The sequence below is a fragment of the Neopelma chrysocephalum genome, unplaced genomic scaffold (assembly GCF_003984885.1).
Source record: "Neopelma chrysocephalum unplaced genomic scaffold, ASM398488v2 Primary Assembly neopelma1_147, whole genome shotgun sequence".
NCBI classification, from domain to species: Eukaryota; Metazoa; Chordata; class Aves; order Passeriformes; family Pipridae; genus Neopelma; species Neopelma chrysocephalum.
The window spans coordinates 4,566,620-4,588,418 of record NW_020897809.1 but is presented as its reverse complement, the minus strand read 5'-3'; the positions used below and the strand labels follow the sequence as shown (position 1 = coordinate 4,588,418).

General features: G+C 35.9%; 1 protein-coding gene across 9 annotated transcripts in view; it reads left to right on the top strand.

Moving 5' to 3' along the window:
• Positions 1-21,799, top strand: part of ERC2 (ELKS/RAB6-interacting/CAST family member 2) — a 443,741-nt gene that overhangs the window by 373,304 nt on the left and 48,638 nt on the right. For 8 of the 9 annotated variants that reach the window (XR_003536997.1, XR_003536996.1, XR_003536995.1 and 5 more), the window contains one exon: positions 10,644-10,834. The exons of the other annotated variant lie outside the window; for it this stretch is intronic. The gene's annotated coding sequence lies outside the window, so the exon portion shown is untranslated. The remainder of the gene's footprint in view (positions 1-10,643; positions 10,835-21,799) is intronic. 9 annotated transcript variants of the gene reach the window in all.

The window sequence follows — 21,799 nt, the reverse complement described above, 5'->3', positions numbered from 1 at the left end:
ATCAGAGCTCATTGTGTTCCTTCTCTGGTCGAAGTGAAAATACACGTCTAGCAAAAAAATTAAATGACCACTAGTTTCTTCCTTTCATGCCGTGAAACGTCTTTTAAAAACCATCTCATTTTGTGGAATCAAGTAGGACAAGAAGGGTTATCACTCAGCTGGCAATGGAAAATAAACCATGTGTCTGTAATACTGACTTCCTCAGTGACATTATTGGATGCCTATTTTTAATTATGGATTGAGAAGAATTAGCAGTATGCAAAAAGTGCAGAAAGGCAGAGTTAGGCAGAAAAATCTCATTCAGGTGAAATAAATTGTATTTGTAAAACTGGATTTTTGAAAGGGGAAGTATTGAAGAGAATAATAAAACATAATTGAAGGAACAGAGAATAAGTGAAAATTATATGTTTATCCAGCATTAAAGATATATAGCATTATGCTATATTTTCCTCTATTGTATTTTATTTTGAGTTTATATCCTTGACCTTTTAAGGTAAATGGGAATTTCAACACTGACTTGATTGGCACTATTTCACCCTTCATCTCTGAGAAGCAGTTTCTGCTTTTTATTATTTCAAAATGGTATCCTTCTTTTTCTTCTCTCACTCCAGTTTCCTAAGGATTTATAATCTTTTGCATCAAAAGGAAATTTCTCCGTGATACGTACTGTATAGTTGAAATCAAGTACCAGGCAACAAGCTTGCTGTCCTAATGGGCTGATTCCAGCAGAGCAGACGTTTTGAATCTGGACTTTCTTAGTTATTGAGGGTACAGGATTTTGACTGCTTTTATCCTTTTATTGGTGAATGCACTAAAGTGCATGCAGACAGAGAATGTTAAAGTGGCAGTCAGATAAACTTGTTAAAGCAGTGGGAGTTTTTCCTTTCTTTCTGCGTGACTTTATCATCACAGTGGAGTTAAAAGGCAATTAGCCCTTCAGCTCTTTTCTGGCCAGTTTATTGGCATTTTACACACAACTGTTGAATAGACAGTGCCATATTAAAAATTCCAATGAAGCTGGCCTGGGGATAACAGACTCTAAATTTCTGGTTAATGTAGGTTTCCTTGAGAGGGACTTTTGCCAAAAAGCTCAAGTGAAATTATCTAAAAACAGTACCTACGCTGCATGTACTCATAGTTGATGGAAAATTGTAGTAGTCTTGCTACATGCTGTGTTACATTTCCAGGGAAATATTTTTATAAAGAGTGTTTGATGAAAAAGTTTATTCCTTTAGTAATAACAGGCTACCCACTGTGTTACTTAAGGCAATGAACATAGTGAGTAGAATGAGACATTTTCATCATCATAACAACAATCATACCTGCTTTGCATTTCTGTAATTTTCATCTGAGGTCATTAAAACACTTTAAAAACATGGATTACTTATTTCTTTCAGTATAGGAGAAGAAGGGGGGACAGATTACTATGAGAAAGTTTTGACCAAATTTAGTCCAAATGTATTTTGGTTTTAATTTGGTTTTTTTTCATGGCTTTTTTGTTTGTTTGCTTAGAATTGTAAAGAAAATATCGTGGGAGTTTTTTCTCATTTCAGTGTCAGTAGAAAATCAAAGTTTTTGGTTGACCTGAGACTATTATTGTCTCTTAACGATTCATTCATTGCTTCTATGAAAAAATTTATTTACTTAAATTTTGTAGCTGATTTTAATTTACTGATGTTAGAATGAGAAATCCATTGAGGTCTATGTGTGGGATGGAGAAACAGATGGTGAAAACAAAGAGTAGATCTGACATTTTTGACCTGACCATATGCAGTGCTCAAACCTCTCCAAGTCACCTGACTGTGACATCAACAAAAAGGCTCCTTGGAAGTCCATTTGATTTTTTGATCAGATCCATTTCAAAGTAGGGAAGGAAAGCTGGCACGTTTAAAGAATCAAAGCCCTATTTTTTACTGTGTTTTAGTTTGCATGGCAACTCCGAGGGCACTCAGATTTTGTTCAGAGACTAAGTGATGGGTTTATGCTCCAGTGTGCCTTAACAATAAACAAAGCAAACCAAAATACCTTCATTTGCTCAGGTGTATGTGAGCAGCATTTCTTTCAGTGCACATTAGAAGTTGAAGTGATCCCCAATAAAACCAGGTTTAAGTGGTGTATACCTGTATTTCAACTGTCTCTCTTAACAGCTCAAACTTTGCTTCTGCTACTCACAAGCCATCATTAAAGTTGCCTGTAACTTTTGTCTTTTAATACAGCAAATACATATTACAAGTCAACAAAATGGCTTCATTAAATGGGTACTGAGTGTAAATTGAAAGTCTGGAAGTTAGAAAGTGCCAGTTAGAAAGTAGCTCATATAGTTTTTATTTTGGTGCCCTTTTGGGTAAATGTTACAGCGCTTTTCAGTTATACAACCATTTACTGCCTTTTCTATAGCGTCTCACTGCTGTTCCATGCTTGCTTCCCATTATACTAAATTTATTCTTGAGTTGCATATTAAATGGGACAGTGACTGAGGGAGAGACAAGCAGTTCTGTTATTGGTTAACTTAGCTCTATCCATTCACTTGGTTCAGATTTCTTATGTGCTAAAAAGTTGTGTAGACCAAAATATAGTGATTGTGTGAACTTCTGTTAGTTCAGTTCATGATCTGTCTGAGGTGTAGAGAGCGCTCTCAGCAACTTCAGAGCAATGAAAACTCTGCCACTGTGGTAGTTAAAGTATCTGGTCATCAGGAGCAAAACCGGTGCTGAAGCACCTGAAGCAGCTCTAACAGTTTTCTGGGCTGCCAGGAAAAAAGTAATTTTTTCACATCTACAAAGTAAGCAAAATAAAATGTACAATATTACTTTTTAGAGATGTGTCAAATGTAACATATTGAAGTCTATACAAGGGTTTCAAAATTGAAAAGCACTATAAAATCCGAAGAACTTTACACAAGTAAGCCTAATGCATTAGAGCAAATGACCAAGACATCTGTAACAAAGACTTTTGAAACTGTGCCCAGTATCTGTGCACCATCTTTTCTCACACAGATAATAATGCTCTTCTCAAATCACAAAGAAAATGCTGAAAGCAGTTTGTTAGTGTTCTAGAGAGATCTGTATATGGTGATGAGCAGCATAGAGAAGCCCAGGCAACTTTCAGGGAGATGCTTACCAAAAGCAGCATTTTAAAACTTTGGTAGTATTGAAAGCAACTGCACTCTGCAAGGAATATTTGTCCTGTGAACAGAATGACACAGACCCTGGAGTGAAAAATGTGTGATCATTAGTTAGAAATGGCCATAATTTATAGACAGCAGGGGGCAGAATTAAGGTTGCAAGGACAGCTATAAACCTGGCATTTCCAAGCATCTGTAGGGCTATTTATGTTCAAACTCAAACACACATTTAAATTTCAGTATTTGAATGGTATAGAATTTGTTGCAAATAATATTTTATTTGGGGAAAAAATACATTTCAGTGCACTTGGAAGATAAGTGTGATTGCTCATTGATTACAAAAGTGAATTTATCTAAAAGCTAATTTTAATTAGTTTCAGCTAATGTTCAACAATTATTGTTTAAGCATAAATTGGTCCAGCTTTCTAAAGGGAAAACATCAAACAAATCCTTCCTTGAAAGTTAGACCTCTTTTTCTTACTTTCTGAACTGCAGAAATACTGCAGATAACTGCAGCTTTTTATTTCCAACCTGACCTTCCACGTTCTGAAACTAATTTGCCATACTGCTTCTCAAAGTCTGCTCAAGGACTTCCTTTAGCAGAGTAATGTGGTTCTTATTAAGTACATCCTATAAGACCCAGGAGGATTGCATGCAAAGAAAATAAGACGGAAACACAAATGAATTTCCATCCTCCAGTCAGATATATGATATTGATGACCAGGATGTATATGAAAGATATTGTAAAGAAGACAAAGAAAAAGAATTAAAGCAAATGTCTGACAAATTGGCTGTCTTCATATGCAAGGATGACAAGTGGTCTATACAGCTGAGTAGAAGGCGTGTAGGCATCAAGCCAAATCGTTATATAGTCAACAAGTCTCTTTGAATCACATGGTTCTATGTAACCTCTATTTTAAATAAGGCCTCACTTTAAATTACATCATCATGAACGACTTAAAAGCCATGAAGTTTTATGTGAAAACTGATAGTTTCTCTTAACTCCAAATGTTGTTTTTCACTGGTGTGATTTTTATATTTTTCCAAGAATAATGAGATATTCTGTTAAAGTGAAACTTCTTTAGGAGATAATTTCCCTAATTTTTAGTTAGATGCACCAAATATAAATAATTGTGAAAATAGCAGCTTTAATTTCAAATCAGTTTCTTCCTGTAGTTAATTTTTTTCTATAACATGACAAAATAATGTCACACTAGCATAATTTGATGGAATAATGCATTGAAATAGCTTCAATATACTGTGATCTCTGCAACTTGTGATGTTCTCATTCTAATGTAGATAAATATAGATTTCAGAGTTTCACAAGGCACTTGGTTGATGAGGAATATTTACCCTCTGTATGCAACTCAGTGTAAGTGAATGGACTCTGGAATTATCAGTATTTTTAATTTCATTCTTCAGCAAGGTGCAGAATTTAGGTAATCAGGATTCTAATATGATTTTCCTATTAATCTGTTTTAAACCATGAAATCTGATATTTTCACCATGACTAATCCATGAAATTTGTCAACTTTGTCTGTGATTTACACAAGCTCTGTTTATAAAGAGAACTTGTTTGAGTCCTAAGGCATGGAATATTATTTCCCAGCATGCTTTTAGTGTCTTTTTACTAACAAGTATAAACAAAATGTGCTCATTGACTATGTTATTATTTCGAGATCAGGAGGTAAAACATGAGGAATGTTGAAGAGTATATTCCCCATAGCAGTGTATATTAGTCTTAAGCCATTAAGAAGAAAATAGTCTATCATATCAGGGTTGGTAAGAATGGTTGTGATCATAAAGTTTACCTAAAATAATTGGATAACTTGCTTGTAGATTAAAAACATATGTGATTCTTGTATGTCTTTATGCTGAGGCTTTAGAATTAATTGCTGTCAGCATAAACCAGGCCAAACAAAAATAGATTTGCATCAATTCTTTGTAATAGGAGGGAAAAAAAAGCTTGAATGACAGTGAGGATAACTCTGTTTTGTATTTGGGGGGAAATGGCTGCACAATGTTCACATGCGGGAGTGCAATTTACTATATATGGGAAAGAATAAAGATTCTTTATGTAAATGTAATAACAGGCAAGTAATACCTTCAAAAGGAAAGAAAAAAAGACTCTTGTGTACAGAAACTTCGTCTACTCCAGCTGTCCTCTCTCGCTTGTGGGGGGGAGACGTTTGGGGAAAGGCCAAAACACAGATATTCACAAAGCATCCAATTTTTAGCTCAGCACAATGTCTTAATCAGCTTTTACAGAGCTGCTCTGCTCTGTACCAAACATGCTATAAATGTGCAGCACATCCGTACATGTAAATAAGTCACACTCCCTGTGGTGATGAGAACAAGATGACGGCAGATTTCAGTAACAGCACAACGCTGCAGGTAATAGAAAAGCAGCATTGCCTCGTTGTTTTTCAGCTGAGCAGGGGGCTAGAGCAGGAGCTGCTGAATGCCATGGTTATCTATCCATCGTTCCAAATTCCTGATCATACCTTTTTTATGAAAGATCTCCAGAAATCATAAATGTTAAGATCACAGATGGGCAACTTGTTGCAAGATCCATAGACTGGAGCTAGATAGCAAAAACTTGATCTGCTCTGTAATCTGGTCTTTCTCCAGCAGAAATGACCCTAAATCTATTTACATGTCCATCAAATTGTCAAAATACAGACATCATCTGGCATGGTCCCTCACACAGTCATGTCATGTGAAATGTCCACTTTGTGGTCAGATTAAAGGTGAGCTTCTGGTCATGCCTGGAGAAAGGTCAGGGAATACCGTGTCCTCAGGTGTCTGCTGCAAATGTTCTTATGTGGTTGCCCAAGCCATGGCAGGGGAACTCTGTGCCTTTGGGCTTCTGGTTGGTCTTTTCTCTGTCCTGCTTCCTTAATCACTGTAACTCATGTTCTTGAAGGCACAACTGCTTTTTAAACTGATTTCTGAATGAAAACAGTCAGCTGGGTGGTTGATATCTGGAGAAGTGATGAAGTATAAACAAATGCCTGTGAGGTTCCAGAAAGTATAAAGCCATCCCTGATGACAAAGTGAACTCCAAACAGCTACTAACTATTCTTCATGTTGCAATTAGTCTGAGTATCAAATAAAAGTAGCCGTTGGGGAGTATTAAAAAAAAACCACCATGGAGGGGTGGAAGGAGGATGGGGTATTTCTTCCTGTAAACTGCAATTCTCCTATGGAGCTTCTTGCTACATGATGCTGTGAGTGCCAGAGTTTTTACTGGTTTAAGAAAAGATTTGATGAATTCCTGGGGGAGGGAAGGGGGGGGAAATCCATCAGAGGCAATATTAAATGCTGAGGTACTCTTTGCAATGCATAAAATCTATGCTGTGGAGGTTGCTTAAGCTGGGAGACCCACCACAGGAGAAAGGGTACTGTGTGAAGGGACCTGCAGTGTGCTCCAGTGTTCTCTAGCTCTCTACCAGGCCTCCAGCAGTCACTGCACCACACAGCAATTCTTATTTCACAATATTCTGAGTCTAGGGGAACTGTGACCTCTACTCCAGGCTGAAATCTGACCTCAGAATTATAATTTATTTCAAACTTACTAAAGTATTTAATCTGAAAGGATGTTTTATGGAGGACAGAGAAGAATATGGGGAAGACATGAATGTTTTACACACAATATTTTGCACTTGCCCAGCTAAAAAGCAATTAAATAAATTTTCTTCTAATTGCTCGTAGCATAAGATGGAAAATAAGTGGAATCTCAGCCTTTTAAAAGATATTTTGAAAATAGTATGAGTGAAAAATATATGTTCAGAATTAAAGTCTGATTTAATAAAATCCCATCGAATATAGAAATCAAAATAATATATTGATCATCTTACTTTAATATCTCAATATGTCTCTTTACAAATGCAGCTGTTTACAACCTTGAAATTTGTCTAATGCTGCTGCTGTATGGAGTTTATGAATAACTAATGGAGTTACATGGATTCTGTTACTCATTCTGGGTATCCTGGATATATATTTGGAGCTAATATTTTCATGCATATTTAACATAATATACATAGAATTGCTCAGGACAAAATTGAAGCTGTGTCCAACTATGAAAGCTTTTTGCTTTATCTGTTTACTGAATCATTGAGCAAATACTGCTGTGTTTTCTGCATTTAAGCTCTTAAAATTATTGTCTTTACGTTAGAAATAATTCTGTTCTACATGATTAATGTGACATGTTCGTATAAGACATAATGGTCTTCAGTGTAAATTAGGCCTGCAGAATTTACCTCAATGTGTGTTGCTTATGAGATTTCTCCAGCAAGACCTTTTCCTAAGGCATACATTTGTCAGCTGAAATCTTGATTGTTTTGCCTGTATTATGTCACTCATGTCTGGCAAGAACAGCATCCTGCTGTTTGTGAAGCTGACCTCCTGCTGCTATTTAGCCACTTGTAGGATTCTATCCCAATTCCTCTAATCCACTCTGTTTCAATAGCACCATATTTGGGCTCCTTCACAGATTCTTTTGCTGCTCTGTTTGGGATGCTCTATGAGCTGAATTAGAATTTTAATGTTCCGTTCAAAACAGAAGGAACCTTTTTGTTAAATGAGAACATAAGGAATAATCTCCTCCGCTCCCTTGGACAGAATTTCTACACATGCACTAAATTATTTTCCTTCAAACTTTTGTCCAGAAGTTTGGGGCACTATTTCAATATATTGGCTTACTTTGTATAAATCAGATCCAATTTGAGGTTTAATGTTGCAATAAGGCCTGCTACCACCTTAAGTTGTTTCTTTGCTGTTGTAACTCCTCATTCAGAGTTCAGTGCTCCTTGTTTCCATTATGTCAAGGGTTTACTGAAATCTTTTCAAGCTCCTTGTGCAAGTCAGGCCTAATTAAAGCAGAGAACTGAAAGGACTCCAAAAATGGTGTTAGAAATGACACCAAAGCACAAAGTGCACTGTAGGTATTTTTGCCATACTTTCAAGAAGTCAGCAAAGATTTGCATTTGTATTTTTCCAGCAGCTGTTTTCTGATCCCCACATAAAACAAAGTTTGGAGAAAACAGCTTTAAGCTTGATTGGTGTATATATGTATATATACACATCTATCTATATGTGTTGTATGTCCCTTTACTTCACAGCTAAGCCTATTAGCTTTGCAAGATCTATTTGTAGCTAAGATAGTAACTGGAAAAAAATGGGATAGCAAAATGTGATCCTTTTTAACACAGAGCTTCTAGGCTTACACTTGCCTTAAGAACTGTTCTTTAGAGAATGGGATTTAGTTTACTGAAAATAAAAAAAAGTGGTTATATTATAATTTTAATTTTATTCTATAAAAAGGAAGAAGTTCCTTGGACACACTCTAATACTGCTTGAGTCTTTGTTGTACAGTTTAAAAAAAAATCTTCAGTGCAGTGTATATAACCCTAAATGTATAAAGAGAAAAAAGACATCATGAAGGTGAAACATATTTCAACAACTTCACAAAGTGTCTCTCACTTGTACCAAACTTCCCACACTGGAAAATTCAGAATGTTTTTTAGAGTTCTGTCATCTAAAGTTCCCTCAAGGTGCTGGATCATCATCGGCAGGAGCCACTGTGCCAGGACCTGATGAGAAACACCATCCCATGGATGGGGTTAGGGATGGAAGAGGAAGCTGGAAAAGACAACAGCTACAGCAGGGGAAAGAAAAAGGCTTCAGAAAGTGAAGGTGAAACAGGGAGAGAGGTAGTAAGGTATGGGAAGAGGCAGAGGAAACCATACTGAAGAAAGAAATGGGACAAAGAAAATGTATTATATGACCTCCTTGCTTGCATTTAGCAAGCAATATGTATATATGATTTGTTCACAAATGTGTTAACATTTTTAATGATGGCAACACATAAGAAAGATGCTTAAAAACTTTTATCAAGGGATTTATTCTAATACAAAATGAAGAGTTTTGTAAGTGATCCACTATGCAGTATCAGTGTGAAGACTTGTGGTTCTGCTGCTCCTTCTCTGTTTGTGCTTTAAAATTAATTGAAAGCCTCATTGTTTTGTTTAAACTGTGAAAGCTTCCAAGGTCAATGAGTGAGGTAATTGACCTGCCTGTTGTAGGACAAAAATATGTATGTTAAATTGCATAATTAGTTTTAATTACATAATTATGGTGTTTAATGTGGGGGGGTCAAAGGTTACTATTACATTTAGAAGTCATGGCAAGAAACACAAAAATAAGCAACATAGTTTAATTCTGTGTTTCTTTGCGTTTTAAAAAAAAGGGTCCACTGTGATCTATCCTTGACCTTGGATATTTGATGATTATAGCAAATAATGTATTGCTGTTACACTTTTTGGAATCATAGAGACACCTTTGTAAATGACTAAGTGACTTTACCAAAGACTTCATTTAGGTTTAGAGTACACAAAAGTTAATCAACAGTGGGAACTCAACTGACAGCAATTTAATCTGATTGGGTAAGGTAATTACATGATTACCAGGAGTGTTTATATATGGAGAAGGATATTTTTATTGGAAAAAACCCTAATTGCTTTCTTACCAAGAAGAGAAAAAAACAAACAAATTTGTTGTAGCAGGTTAAGAGGACATCCTTCGTTCCTTGAAACAGCTTCTTTTCATATTTTAGTGACAAAATGAGCTCATAATTCTTTGAAAATTTGCACCGGGATTATGTTGTGGGTTCCTCTGTTTCTGAACTTGAAATAATGCCATCAATGTCTTGTTTTGTTTAAGCAGCTCATTGATTATATATCTATTGTGTGATAGCCTAAAGATGTCACAATGCTTGTAATTCATTATCTCTTTTATTGTGTGTAAACACTGTTGCTTAAATACAGGTTGATTTCACCAAACTTAAACCTAAAGGTCCATTATACTAATGGATATTTCTGTGAAGGAGGGCAGTATTTGTTTTTCCATGATGGTAAAAAAAACAAAAAAGCACAATGTAAAAGACGGGTAGATAAAAGATGGTGTTCCTAAATGTTAGAAGAAAAAGTATCACGTTAGGTTCTCTGAATGGTCCTTCAGAAAATGCTCTTTCATTCTGTTGACAATGAACGGAGTGCTGGGAGATGTATCTTCATTAACAAACATTAACCTCTGTGCTTACCTCCCTGAAGTGCACTACAAAGTAGAATCCCATTTGGCTAATAAATACTGGCTTGCTCCAAAGCCTATTTAAGTTATGGGCCAGGCCTGGCCTTGGCACTTCGTAGACTGGTGTTAGATCCCAAAAAAAAAAGAAATTGAAACTTATAACTTCATATCTCATCAGTAACTATCGAACATATTCTGCCAATGGAAATGGGGTAAAATCCTCCGAAGTCTGACTTCTAAGGAATTGAAAGTTAATGAACTAGATATTAAATAAGAAATTAATGATTTTTTGAAATTAAATATAACTTTATGGGAAGAAGTTCTCTGACATATTCCATGTTATAAAAATAACTTGTTCTTCCTTGTGCTAGTTTTTACCTAATAAGTGCTTTAGAAAATATTACAATTTTGAATTGTTTTTCTAAACCAGATGATCCAGTCACTGTTGGAGGCACATAGCCACGGCAAAATCTCATGCTGTACATTGATCACCTGTCCAACCTTTGCCTAGAGTGTGATCCCCAGTTCCTTCAAGAGATCCATCTTTACCTGTCTATAAAGAAGAAGAGGAGGAGGGAGACATCTGGGATATTCAAGTATCAAAGTTTAACACCAGAGCAGGTTGAATCTCAATTTATATTATTCTCTATGTATGTTGCTAGTATTGACTTGGATATTTGGCTGAAGATTTTTTTTCCTTAATTATATAGTATGCTCTGAAGTTTTACCAGTGTTAAAACATTTTTGTTTAAACTGCTCACTCACTGAAACTACATGTGCATTTGTCACAGTTCCGTGGTGTGAATCCAAAGTCACTCTGCTGTTAAGGAAGGTAGCTAATACTGAACATGCCTGGCAGTCTGTACCTCTCTCTTGAGCATATACTGGCCACAGAGACTAAAATGGCTTGTTTAAAACTGTTCAGTGTGCTGTAGTTGTAGCATTCCCTGTTTAGCACACAACTAAATCCAGGTCCCCAGCAAATGCACTCAGTTTCATTCACTTGTTAAACTCACTTTTTACTCTTCCTCTTCCATTTCCAAGAAGACTTTGATATCCCCAAAAGCCAAGGTTTCGCTTACTGTCCTAAGGACTGCCCCTTTAGGAGTCTAGCACAGCCCACACACAAACCTGGAATATGTCCAACTTGTTCTTTGAGCAGAATGTGAACCTCTGACCTCCTGGGCCTCCGGCAAGAGTGCTGCCTACTGAGCCACCAATACCCAGGCCATCAATAAGTTTTAAATGCCAGTTGCAGACTTCACAGAGATAATGACTTCAGTGTGTAAAGGTTTTGTTGTGGAGGCTGCAGTCTCACATATGGCGTGACAGAGTAAATATGCTAAAACCATAGAGAGCTGTTGCATAACTTGCCTTGATATAACAGTTTTTGTAATATTTTTCAAGGCATGGAATATTATTTAAAGGGACCCTGTTATGTAGGCTTAGGCCCAAAATGAAGCTATTATGAATGGAATGTTTAGCAAAACCAGAAATATGTCCATGAAATTGTTGGAGTGGGAATTTCAGGGTAACCCTGCTTGGATTTAAAGTCGCCTGCATGACATTGCACTGTTGTGCTAGGGAATGAGAACCAGCAAATGAAAATACCATTAAGTGAGAATCAGAAACTGAGAAGAATAAAGATGTTAGAAGGCTATTACTATTATTGCAACTTTTTGAAGATCTTACCACATCCTGAGAAAGATGAGGTGAAAAAGCTAATTCCAATGTAGTGATTCGAAGCACCATTATTGACACAGGTAAAAACATGTATTTGCATTTTGATAGTATTTTTAACCTGATCACAAGTAAGTTCTTGTATTCTATGTATTTATAAAGGAAGATGAATATGAAATAAGCTTTCAGGTTTTTGGCCAATTTCAGTTTTATTGATGTTCTCTATTTAAAATTTAGCATTAAAAGCATGCAATAGATAAGTTGATGTTTGCAATATTCAAATTGATAAATGTGATTATACAAAAGGTTATTTATAGACTTGGATCAGGAAGGAAAACATGGCCACATTCAAGCTAAGACTTACATTATGGAAAGGCTGTTAGATAAATTGCATGAACCTTCTATGGAGCAAAGGCCAGAACCCAGGACTCCTTTTCCCAGCTGAGTCCTCAGATCACTAGGCTACAGACTCTTGCTCCCTCTTGTGTTCTTTCTCTGGCCCACTGAATCTTGAATTATTTTCTGTACAATGATAGAGCTTCAATAGGAGAACGTTAATATATCCCTACCTTTGTCCCAGCATTTACCACAGCCTGCAGCCGACTGACTGGAACATTCCGCTAAAGACACTGCTCTTGAGTCCTAGACCAAAGAAGGAAAGGGACCTGGGGGTTTGGGTCCTGGGATGAGTAGTGCTGCTGCTAGACTGTGACTGACTGTTCATGTACCATTTTAGAAAGAAATAGCACCTGAAGAATTCTGTAGGAAACCCACCTGGTTGGTGTTTATTAGGCTGGCTTAGGCTGGCTTTGGGAGCACCTGGTGGATCAAACTCCTCAGATCATCTGTGCAGGGGTGGGTTTCATTTCTAGCTCCCTGTCAGGCTTAAACATAAGCTGAGCAGTGAGATGCTCTGCCCTGGCCAGGCCAGTAAACTCTGGCCATCACATAGATGCAGCTGCTGGGTCTGGCCCATCTTACCATCAAAAATTGTATTGTTTTTAGAGAATAGACATCTCCAGGATGAGGTAAGGGCCTTCAGGATCACCATTTTGGCTAGACATGCCTAAATTCTCCTCATGACCCATTTTGAATTCCCATATTTTTAGGCTTGTAATTAGTTTATTTTAATTTAACAGCTCCTTTGAATGTAGAACTGAGAGATTTTTATGAATCTGTTTTTCAAACATAAGTTAAGTTTTAAAGAATGTGTGGTAATTAAACAAGATGACAGGAAGAATTTGTGGTTCAAAAGTGCATTGACAGTTATGAACCATAGACAAACACAGTTTGTGTTTTGAAGCTTTAAAAAGTGAAATTGCTTTAAATGTGTTAATGCTGTTCAAGCAATTCTGTAAAGCAGTGTCTGTTAGATCTGATCTCAGGAATAGTTAACTAAATTAACTGCATTGCAGTTATAACACAAATATTTGTCAAAATTGCTGACTTAATTCCTAGACTCTTTTTCTTTTTTTTTTTTTTGCCACATGTGTGTTTTTTATGAAGTCCTGCAGTGCAGGTCCTTGTTCATGCAAATGCATTTATCTGCCTCAGTGGAATATTCTGGTGAGTAAGCCAATGTCTGAGATCAACTAGGATGAGTCTGGTTTTCTTTTTAATAGAAATGCTAATTTTCAAAATGACATCTGTGAATTATTTTTAGTCTGAAGAGCTACAGACAGCATAAAAATAGAACAGTGGATTTCCTTGGCAATTCTTTTATTATTGTTTCTACCTGTTTAAAACACTGGAGGAATAATGTGCTTCATTACCCGTTGCTTTTCTGGCAGTAGATGTATCACCTAGTTTGGTATCCAAATGTCAACTATTGCTGCTTTGTAATATGGTAAATTGGAGTGATGGTGGCGACAGGCTGCTGGTTTTTAAAGACAAGTCTTTTTCTGCCTCTTTAGTGTCATTGCAATGAAAGTTGATATATAGTAGGATAGCACTCAGAAGTAGAAGGGTGCAGTCTGTGTCCTAGTTGTCCATTGAGGAGGTTTAGGTGCAGTTCATTTGGCAGCATTTATGTTTCCGTGCACATTCCCTGTCTCGTAATCTGGCTTTAGAAGGGCTACCATTTGCACAATTTAACATTCTCTCTCCTTCCACAATGAACAGAAGTTGATAAAGATTTTAAATCAACGTCATATTAATGATTTTGTGTGCATGGGCACCTACTCGTGTAGGGAGCTTCTTAGCACGGTGTTGAATAAATTGCTTTAAAGTGTTTGTTAGTATGTTAAAGCAGGTCCTTAGGTACCAGTGTGATGAATTTGGGCTAAATAACTAAAAAACCACTGTAATAACCCACGTAATGGCAGAGAAGGCTAGAGAATACTGAATGAAAACCAGAATGGAAAAATTGAGTAGGACAGTGGAGAAAACAAACATTTCTACAGAAAACTATGAGTTGATAGAGTGGTAAACTTGGGAGGTGAGTAAAGGTCTCCAAAACTGAATAGATTTTGTATAACTATGAATAAACCATATTACATGATTCTAGCAGATTTGAATCAGTGTAATTTGGGAAGCCCTGCATGAGATAGTTACAGTAATTAAAAGTTGTGATCAATAGGCATCTTGATGGAGTCAGATAATAGTCAAACATGAGCCCAGCTATAGCAGACTTGTAGTTCAAATCACATGAAAATTACTATTTCATTTGGGAACAGCATAGTTTCAAGATTACAGATTGGAAGGGTAAAAGTAAATCACAGTAAATATGACTCATATATTAGTTAAAGGCCTTATCCTCCCAGCTATAAAAATTGTCAACTTCATTGTCAGTTAGGAAAAAAAAAAAGAAAAAGTATGAATGCTGTTGTGTTTTCCCTCAATCAATTTTAAATGAAAAAACTTTAAATTTTATTATATATTTTAATTCTTTTATAGAAGAGGTTCATTGGTGGATGATTAGTAGCAATGATTCCCCAGCCTCAAATCATTCGGTATCTTGAACAGGAAAAGATCACATGGCATGGTCTTGCTGTCTCCTCTTTAGTGTTGCTGGAAAGAAAAAAGCTTGTTTACAAGTGTGTGAATTTTTTTATATTTGCTCTTGGAAATACTGAAACTAATAGAGAAATTTTCAAGTTAACAGTGTTTTTGATAGAAACAGTTGCTTTATCAAACTTCTCTCATGTCAAGGGTAGTTTAAAGAAATTTCCTTTAGAAAACTTTAATTTCAAATAGCAAATAACTAATTTATTGGAAATGGAACTGCTCAACAAGAAACCTTGAGAGAAATCTGCATTACAATACCCAGAGCCTAATAGTTAGGGCATTATCCTTTAAGACATGTGACTTTGGTTCAATTTCCTTTTCTGAATCCAGCTGAATAGAGACTTAAATCCAGCTGAATATCTAATGCATCCAAGGCAACTGTCTTTACCACTGGACTATTGTCTGTAATAGGTTGGGTATCTCTGCTTTTGTGAAAATTGTGAAAGGATTTGTCCTAATACTAACAAGACCTTTCTGAAATCTTCAGAATTCTTATAGGCTAGGAAAGAACCTTTGTGCTTAGCTTTATTTGTAACCCCCAGGCTCTGAAGAAATGCCTGTAATAATCATTATTTTATATATTCATACCAGGCAACATTTGTTAATCTGGACTCTAAACCAAATCTCAATCTCAGACTCCATATAGAACTGTCTTTCCATGCCTCTGGTTATTCCTGTCAGCTGTCTCAGGTTTTTCTGTTTTTCCTATATCCATACTTTTAACAGTTCAACCAAATCTGCCTAGAAGTAGTACTGGGGATATAACAGCAATGAATGTAAGGGCATTTTTCAATATAGTCTTCTCTCTGTGTTTTTGCACACTATACTTTATTATGACAAGCTGAACTCAGTGGTGATCACTGTGGAAGATGCTTCTACTTGAAATGTCCACTTACCGAAAAAAATATTCCAAAACCTGTGAAAAGTAATTTGACAGTGGTTGAGACATTGTTTTGTAGTATGCAGTCAGTGATGGATTCCATGAAACTAGAGGAATCAGGATTGTTTTGTGGCCTGTCAGAGTGTAGGTATTCTTCTGGGATTACCAAAAGGGATCAGTTACCTTGGTAATGTGTCCACCAATATTTATTGTGTCTATTCCTTTACACAGGCTAACAAACATTCATCACGTGGGAATGTTGGTCATGATCAACTTGAGCTGAATTTAAATTGATGACCTAAAGGTTAAAGTCTCTGTATCCCATTACCTCTCCCTTGGGCTGTCCAATCTCCCTACAACTGGGTTACACACCATTTTTAGTATATCAGTATCTTTGGATGAAGAGCAGTCTTTGGGAGTGCTGATCTGTTAAATGCCATTAGTGGCCCGTTTTTGTTGTGTTTTTGTTTTTGTTTTTGTTTTTTTTTTTTTTAAACAACAATGACCCCCAAACAAACAAAAAAAACCCAACTAAATTCAATATGACTTTTGCAGCTTGTCAATACTTGCTGAAGAAAGTTCTGAGCAAGTATTCAGTTGCTGGACTAATAACTTCACCAGCCTGTTAGATAGCTTTAATCCAGTCATATGGGAACATAATGCAGTGTAGCAGCCCAGTGAAACATGAAACTATGAGAACAGCTGAATAAATTTAAACACATTTTTGAACATTCTAACCTTTGTCATAAAAATCTGATAATGTAGAAGAAAAACTAATAACACTTCCTTTTGGTTTTGTTATTCTGTACAGTAGTTGAGAAGACAACATTTCTTGTGGCTGCTGACTTGAAAGAAGTAGTGACAATTTCTAACATTACTTTTTGCCCCATATGAAGTCTAGTCTTTCCCACTCATTAAGGAATGAATCTGGTTTCTGTTTTATTCAATATTGTATATACATCTCACCCATAAATATTTAAACTAAGTAAATATAGAATCTTAAACATGGAATATGCTTTCATTCTAAACTGGTGGCTGTGGGGGAAGGTAAGAATATTTTATTCAAAGACCAGTGGTCCCTTTGGAAGAGAGAAAAAAAAGTGTTTGGTGCTTGCTGTAGGGCAGCAAACTTTTTACCAGATTATACCTATATTGTTATAAAGTTCAGACTCTAAAGGATCTATAGGAAAGGGTTTGCAGACACTCACTTCAAAAACACATGGCTAGTATTCAGCCCCTATATCTGGGGCTAATTTAATTCTTCTTCTCCATTCAAAGTGCCTCACTCCTGCCTACAAATGCAGAACAGATTCCCTGGTAATTTTCTTTCTTGGAAGTACCATCATTTTATTCCTAACAGGGAATAGCATGAAATGGAAATACATTTATGACTCTACTTAAAAACAAACACCAAACAAAATAAAAGCGGGAATAATATGAAAGATAGTTTCATAACAAAGATGCAGAAAAATGCAGAAATTTGAAGCGTATTGAAAAATACACAACTGATGTTTTCACTGGGAAGATTTCCTTCAGCAAACTGATTTTTGGAAACTGTGTAATGTGGCATACCTAGAGTACTTAATTAATTTTGGTGAAACTGGTAATGCAAATTCATGGTTTTAATTTGATCCATGCAAGCAAAGTTCAATCCACGTCTAGTTATGCAGCAGGCCTAGATCCTACTCTTAAGACAGTTGTAAAAATAAAGTTTTATTAAACTGAAAACAATGGATAGTGGACATTTGTGCTTTACAATGTTATGACTGTGTGACTCCTATGTGTATCCCTCACTCTTCTTTCATATATATTGTACACTTTAAAATACTGAGGGATACTGAAGGTTGCATCCTAAGGCACAGTCCTGCTTAGACTTTCTTGAGAAAAGACAAGCTCTTGTCTTATGTTTTGGAGTTTGTGGTTCAAGCTGTAGCTTGTATAGGAGCTGAGGGTTTGGACCAGCCTCTTCGGTAAAGTCTGAAACCTTTTCTGGGTAATACCTTGTTAAAATGTAAAATAAGCTTTGATTATAAAAGGTGTCTTCTGTGAACAAGGAAAGTTATAAATATAACATTTTGCGTTTACAAGGCAAAATCAGATCAAGCCTCAAAACAGAAATGGAAAGTAGATAATATTTTATTATGCATTATAGATACATTTAATTCACTGATCAAAATGAATCTCCTTTGTTGATTTTGATGAGGTCACAGAACTGATTTAAAGAAAAAAAATGCTCCCTTTATTTTAATTTATTTTTAGGTGTAGACCAAGTACCTGAACTGGACCAGTGGTACAGACTAAATGTAGCTCAATTTAGTATTGCTGCTTTTTTTTTAGGTGACAGAAACAAGAGAGTAGAACAGTATTTTTCACAAGATTCAGTGGCTGTTGTTGACCTTTTTATGTTAAACCTATGCTCATGGAAATCAATGGCAAAAGCTTTATTGATTTCTAAAAGAAAGATTGCGATATGTTAGTTTTGCCTTCTGTAATTAGCATAATAAAGACTTTTTTTGGTGTAGAGTTTTTTGAACAGCTTGGTTTGGAGCTACCCTTTCAAGCTCTGGTGGTTGAAGTGTTATAGTAATGAATCCTCAATTCAAAGATGATTTCTTAGGAGTGTGGCTTTGTTCTACTGTGCAGACTGATGGATACAGGGAGGACAAAACCTTTTTTTGGTCTTTGATCAATACTGTCATGAGCATGCAAATACTTGTGTATGTTGCCACAGCTCCCATAGAAGCACCATTCACACATTGGTTCTTTTTCCTCACTTTGATTATCTGTACTGGCCCACAAATTCAGTCTGTGTTGGCACAGAGCCCTGGAAAATCAAGACAGACAGAAACTGTCCTGTCATGTCTCTCTGTGCTTTTATTTTCCAAGTCTTCAAACTGTCTGTCTAAAATTCTCCTCCTCAGCTATGTGGTTAGTCTAAGTACTTCCATTTACTAAATTTGTTAAGTGAATCTAGGCCTTTGAGCTCCAAGTACCATTTTCATATGAACATAAACATTTTTTTTTCTCTTTGTGGGCATCTTAACTCTGCTGTGCAGAATGAAGTACAGTCCCTTTGTCTGTAGTTGTAATGTACTTCATCAGTTTCCAGAAGACAATAACTTGCTTTATTCCCATTTTATAAGGATTAATTATACTCAGAGAAAGCACTCAAATAGCAAACAGAAAAGGAAACCAGATGTTGCAGAGTTATTTAACCAGTGTTATTTGCAGACAAATATTTAAGCTATGTGATTTAATTTTTTGTGGAACCTTTAGAAGCTGGCTAGTGAGTGAATAAACCATCCAAAGTATATGTGAAAATATATTTTACCTGATGGTATCATTTTTTCACCTAACTATTACAGGTAAATACTTTATCAGTTCTTGGCAACAAATTTGCAGAAGTATTTGATTAGAACAGGAACAATCCCCAAGGCATATTGTGTACAGAGTCATAATTTATAAATAGGCTTTTGTTGCACAAGGCGCAGTTGCACATTTCCAACAGTTTCAGTTTTCTGTGCACTAATGAAATGGTACAGTGATAAACCTTTGTGCAAATTTGTTTTTCTTGTAGATGTAGAATCCAAAATAATGAATGTTTAGAACAAACAAGTGAATTCATCATCTGAACACAAATATTTAATTGTGTTTCAACAGGAACAAGCTTCACTTCTGGAAACGGTGTTTTGCAAAACAGACAAGGGCAATTTCTCTTATACCAATGGTTTGTATAGGCAGTTAAAGGCATATTTAAAAGTTAGCATATGTTCCTAAAACTGATCTGTCTGTTTTAACTAATTTTCATGCCATTTAGAACCTGTAAGATTTGTAAGGCCTAGTTCTAAAGTATAGAAACACCCTGTTCCAGGCATAATAGGGCAAACAAGAATATCAGTTTTGATTGTCCTTTTCATAATTTCTACATTCTTGACATCCAAGAAATTCTGAACCATGGTATCTCCCCAAATTTATCTTTCAGCTTTCTTCTTGAACACCTAGAGCTTGTCTTCTGTCAACCACTCCCATCAAAGAAAATGTCACTCATGTCATTAACAGAAATTATCTTAATGACAAATGTTGCAATATTCCAGATGCTAATATCTCAACACTTGCATCAAATTCAACTTTGGTTTCCTAATGCAAGGAAGCACCTTATCCTTATTTTCCCAGATTTGCTCTTGTAATATTTTGCATCCAGCATTTCAATGTCTCCTTTTTTAGGGCCTCTAGTGATTCTTCATCCTCCTATGTGATCCTTTCTGCTGTGATCTCCTTTCTCTTTACAGCCTTTTCCAGCTGCAATATTCCTTCCAGGCTTTCAGGTTCATTTGATATATTTACAAGCCTATCTCCAGCCCCTTTTCCCTTCTTTCCTCATTAGTAACCTGCAGGGTCTTCAAACTCTTTTTTTTCCAGACTTAGAAGCTGACTGTCCCGGGTTACATCATTTGCTCCTGCTTCTTCCGCCTTTTCCTACTGATCTCCAATGGCACATGCTTCTGTAACAGTTGTGTTACAGGAACTTTCACTGTTCTCTTCTGACCTTACAATTTCCTGTTATTTGGTCTTTGAAAGTGCTCGACCTGATGGACTTTGCACTGAACATAATCAGGAAAAAGAAAGTATGTAGTTTCTGTCATCAGAGATGATAATAATCTGTTCCTATTTTTATAATACCGTTTCCTGTTTATGGGAACCCATTATTGCTGACAGGTTATTGCAGAGAGGCATCATTCTTAAACGTGCATGCATCTTAAGAAGTTTGTGCATTTTTTTCTTACTATATGCAAGGATTGTTTGCTTTATGTAACTATTTCCCATCTAAAAATAACTTGCAGAAAGTGATGATGAATGTTAAATGGTTCTTGTAAAACTCTTAAATTGACAGTCTCAAAATTTAGTAAAACTCTGATGTTGTCATTAGATCCCAGCACTGAGGAATGTCCGGCTTTCATCATAACAGGGTTCTTTAGTTCCGTAAAAGTCTAAATACCTTCCCCTTGGGAGATATCTTACTGTCACCTGCTCCTAAATTGAAAATTATGTGTTCAGCCAAAAGTTGTGTGTGGTTTTTTGGTTTGTAAGACAGGAACCTGTTTTTTTTCTTTAACAGACATCTTTGATGTGGGACAGAATCCCTTCAATTTGAAATAAATCAAAGCCTGAGAACCTATTAAACAACCCTTGAGTTTAAATATATCCAGTTCTAGATAACCAGAAAATGTTCCTTCCTGCCCTCATTCTTTCTTTCTCTATTAAAGATGTGTAGATGTTCAGGCAAACAGTTGTATTGGCTAGTTCATGATCTTCTAATCACTAGTACTTTTGTTTTTGTTGAATGAAAGTGTAGTGCTAGATAAATTTATTTAGAAAACATTCTGAGTGTGAATATCTAAAAATATTTATCTTGAATAACAAAGGTACAGCAATCAAAGTCAGTAAGTTAATGTCATTCAGCATAAAATAGAATTAAGGAGAGAAGGTTTCTTGTCTTACCTGAACATTTAACAGAAGCAATTTAACTCATATTGTCAGAAAACCCTTAAAACTGTATGGAGCAAATACAGCCTTGATTTATTTATGTGTAGATAAGAACTGTTGTCACATTCACCAAGCTGCATTTGGCTTATGCCTGAACATGAACCCTTTTTTTTTTTTTTTAATAATGCCCTCTTTATCTAGAAGATGTATAAGATGTAGGGCCAAATCAGATTTTGCTTGAAAAGAATGTAGGAATGCATAAATAAATGCATTAGTACCTAGTTGAACCATATTGTTTTGAATTCTGTAGGTTTTTTTTTTTAAATAATAATTGAGAATATTAGCAGGTAAGCTCTTCCAGTAGATATAGCTCTTCAGGCTGGAAAAGGAGCATGAGGCAAATATTACAAGATTAGAAAAAAAACAACTTTGAAAAGAACTAGAGACAGAAAGGAGGAAACAGATCTTAAGGTGTTTTACATTTATTTTCTTAGTCCTTGTACTACCAAGACACCCCAAACAAAAACCGTACAGAA